Source organism: Vombatus ursinus, unplaced genomic scaffold (genome assembly GCF_900497805.2).
Source record: "Vombatus ursinus unplaced genomic scaffold, bare-nosed wombat genome assembly UNPS02012179.1, whole genome shotgun sequence".
In the NCBI taxonomy this organism is placed as follows: Eukaryota; Metazoa; Chordata; class Mammalia; order Diprotodontia; family Vombatidae; genus Vombatus; species Vombatus ursinus.
Genome location: NW_020951957.1, coordinates 10798697 through 10802807, shown reverse-complemented (window position 1 = coordinate 10802807; position 4111 = coordinate 10798697).

The following is a 4111-nucleotide window of genomic DNA, read 5'->3' as shown; positions in this document are numbered from 1 at the left end:
TAAAATATAGATATGGAGTATTTGGGTGTATTTGACTAGTTAACATTTTTAAAATATTTGCAAGGAGAAAATTAAAAATATTCTTGGTTGAACATTTAGCTTGCATGAGATAAATAACATAAAGAGATATTGATCTAACATTTTTATAATCAGTTGTAATTTTGTATAAGTATTTTCCTTCTTCCTAAAAAAGAAAAATTATGTTACTGAAAAAGATACTTTCCTAGTCAAGTTGTTGTTCTTTGGAAACATGGATATTGACATTAAATTTTTGATCTGGCACTTTTTAGGGACCTAAAATTAAACTCCAAACCTAGTAATATTAGTAAAATGGTGAAGAATTTTTCAATGTAATAATGATTCTATAAGAAATGGGGATATTAAACAGACACCCAAGTTTGTTAGCCTATATGTACATAAATTTCATATTATGTATACATGCACATATGCGTATATAGATAAATTGAGCTTATGTAGACATATAGCATAAGAATACAGATGTGTTTATGTATATATTATATATATGTATACTTGTGTATATATATATAACCATGTGTTAGGCAACTTTGTGTAAGAGAAAATACTACCTAAATTTAGTGATATCAGTTCAATTCCCCCTTAAGGAATTAGCTAGTGTGATCTTGAGTAAGGCAGGACTACTTTGCCTAGTGCTGTTGCTTCTGCTGCTACTGCTTATTATTATTAAACTATCTATTTTGTAGCTATTTGAGTTTATAAAAGTATTTTATACATTATGTATTTTCTTATTTGACTTATTCTCTCTGAGCTTGTTTCTTCCTTTTCTTAAGTACTGCTTCTTATATCTATAGCACTAATCTCACAAGCTTATTGTAAAGAACAAAAGAAATAATGTAAGTAAAGGGCTTTAAAAACCTAAATCACTTTTAGAAATGTCAGCTATTATTGTGTGTCTTCTATTTATCCATATTCAAGTCAGCTGTTTCCAACTAATAGAAACAAATAGCATCTTCAATATGTGGGGTATTTGGAGGAGAGAGGCAACAAAGCTTTGCTAGTGATTCAGTGAGTGAGCCAGCTGATGCTCAGCTATTCACAAAAAGAACAACTCTTGAAGAGGGTGGTGAATTAAGCCTGGCTGCAACTCAACAGTTCTGGGAAAAACAGATTTAGCCAAGAGGAAGGAAAGGACTGAGCACTGTTAAGGACTTAATGAAACAGATGGCCCATTGTTTTGTCATCGAACTACTACAATCAACTCTGTTTTAACCCTATTTTAAAGACTCATTTATTGATTTTTTTAAGTACATTCCCATCCTAGTGAATCAATCAGGCAATAAGATTGTTTTGTTGCTCTCAGCAGCTGAGTGATTGTGATGAACTAATCATTGTTTAAAATAATAATTGTGCAACAGGCTTTGTATTTGTTTTTTTTTTTTGATATACTTTAAATTCTCCCTTGAATGGACTTTATAATGAGAGGTAAAGAGAGACATCATATTGTGAACCAGTGGTTACCCATTTCAATGTTCACAAATTTAAATTATCAGAATTTATAGCACTAAAAACATCAAACACCCAAAAGCATAGAAGCTATTAGATGATTCATCATCTTATATCTATTTATATAGTAATAATTTAATAATTATATTTACATGGATCTTTAAGGCTCTGTAAGTACTTTATATACATTATCTCATTTCAATTGACCAACAAATATGTGTTAAGTTCCAACTGTGCTAAGAATTGTGGGCAAAAAACAAAAATGAAATTCATGCATAAGGAACTTACACTCTATTGGTGGAGAATTGATATACGTATAAAAGTATATATGAAATAAATACAAAATATTTTTCTGGGGTGTTGTAGGGAAAGGCACTAGAGCAGACACTAGATAAATCAAGAAACACTTCATTTAGAAGGCCATTGAACTGAGCCTTGAAGACAATTATAAGAGGCAGAAATAAGAAGGGATTGAACTCCAGGGATTAGGAACACTCAGTGCAAAGGTACACCTATGGGAAAGGTAAAAGGAAACATACACTTAACGTGTGCCAGCCATTGTGCTAACTGCTTTACAAATATTATCTCATTTGGGCCACACAACAACACTGTGAGGTAAGTTTTGTTATTATTCCCATTTCATGTTTAGGAAAATTGAGCCTAAAAACACTTAAGTGTCTTACTCAGAGTCGCACAATTAATAAGTATCTGATCCCAGATTTGAACTGAGGTATTCCTAAATCCAATCCAGGCACTTTATCCACTGCATGAACTGGAAGAGGGAATATCATATGTACAGAAGAGCAAGAAGGATTCATTCACTAAAACACAGGGTTCATGAAGGAAGGAAAAGCATAATCATTATAGAAAGGAAAGTTAAAAACAGACCATGAATAGCTTTATATATCAGGAGTTTGCATTTGTTCCTAGAGATAATAAGTGGTAACTGTTTAGTCTGAATGGGTAGCAAAATAGTCAAATGTGCTTTAGAAAAATCATATTGATAATGATGTAAGAAAAATTGTAGAGAAGAAACAAGAGGTAGGGAGACTCAAGTAGAAGACTCTTGTAATAGTTTAAATGGATTCTTGCAGCAACCACATGAGGAAAGATCATTCATATGAGGGTACAGAGGCTCATAGAAGTAAGTTAAAGGAATTGAGTTACAAAAATTATCAAGTTCAGGGACAAAAACCCAATCTAACTCTTCCTGGTTCCAAATATAACACTTTGTCCACCATTTCATGCTGCATTTCTATTATGGAAGTTTGAAAAAATAAGCTACCCCAAAACACCACAATTATACATTTACATTTATTTTCATGTATATATTTACATATATACATTTACTTTTACATACAATTTGCATTTATTATCATGAAGCCTTTGACACAGTTTTGCATTCATGGCTTATTCATGTTCTGCAAATATATAAAATAGACCCAAGTATAGTGAGAATACTGAAGCATTTAATGCCCACATGGAAAACAGTTTTTTTTTTTAAAAATATATAAGTTTAAAGGACTCTACCAACACAATGTCAAGAACAATTTATGTAAAATGCATTATATTTGGAAGAGAATGGTTAAGTACATTTAATTCTGTTTAACTTTAAATATGTTGTAATCTTTCATGAATAACACATATTGTGGCTTCAAATTGAAGAGGATGCCATGCCAAAAACCAATTATTAATCATTTAATATCCTTGTATTAAATCATCATATGATTCCAATAAAAAAAGACAAATTAAACATCTTGTTCATTATATGTCAACTTTCTCTAATTATACTAAAATATAATTTGGAATTGTTATTGCCATTTGTCCTTCATTCTTGAAGAGGATCATCTTGCCATGCCTTGAGATTGAATTGGATGTAAATGAGGGATGACTGTGCAAAGTCATCAGCTACACTTTCTCCTCTGGAGCCATCTGGGTCCAGTGGCAAGATGTAGATCAGGATGACTGGAGATGCCCCTGGGTGCAGCAGGAGAAGACCTTGGTCTTTGTAAGCTAAGATCTTTAACAGGTTTCAGTTTGACTGAAGCAACACCTATTCAATGATTAAGGCTAGGTAAGAAATGAGTCAGAGAATGGCATCTTTTACCTAGTCAAAAAAAACCCCAAAACAAAAACAAAAACAAAAACAAAAAACCAACACCAACAACAACAATGTGGGAGGGGAAGACCCTCAGGTTTCTGTCCAAAACAGGAAGAATTGCTATTTACATTCAGCTAATCGGGGTCCAAACAATAAACAAGTAGGACTTGATCTGGGACCTGTTGTTGGCCAGTCAATGAGAGCCTGAGTGATTTGGGTTTAAGACAGGGTCCTTAAGAAAGAAATCTAGTCATAAACCCCAAGATATCTTGGGAGGTTTCAGTCATCAAAATTTACATTTCTTTGGGCAAAGTAACTACTGGTAAGGGTATGTTACATTATGTGTACAGAGGGAAGGAAAAGGAAAGGAAGGGAAAGGGAGGGGAGGGAGAAGGGAAGAAGAAGAAAGACAGAGGCAGAAGAAGAAGAAGAAGAAAGGAGGAGGAAGGAAGGAAGGAAGGAAGGAAGGAAGGAAGGAAGAAAGGAAGGAAGGAAGGAAGGAAGGAAGGAAGGAAGGAAGGAAGGAAG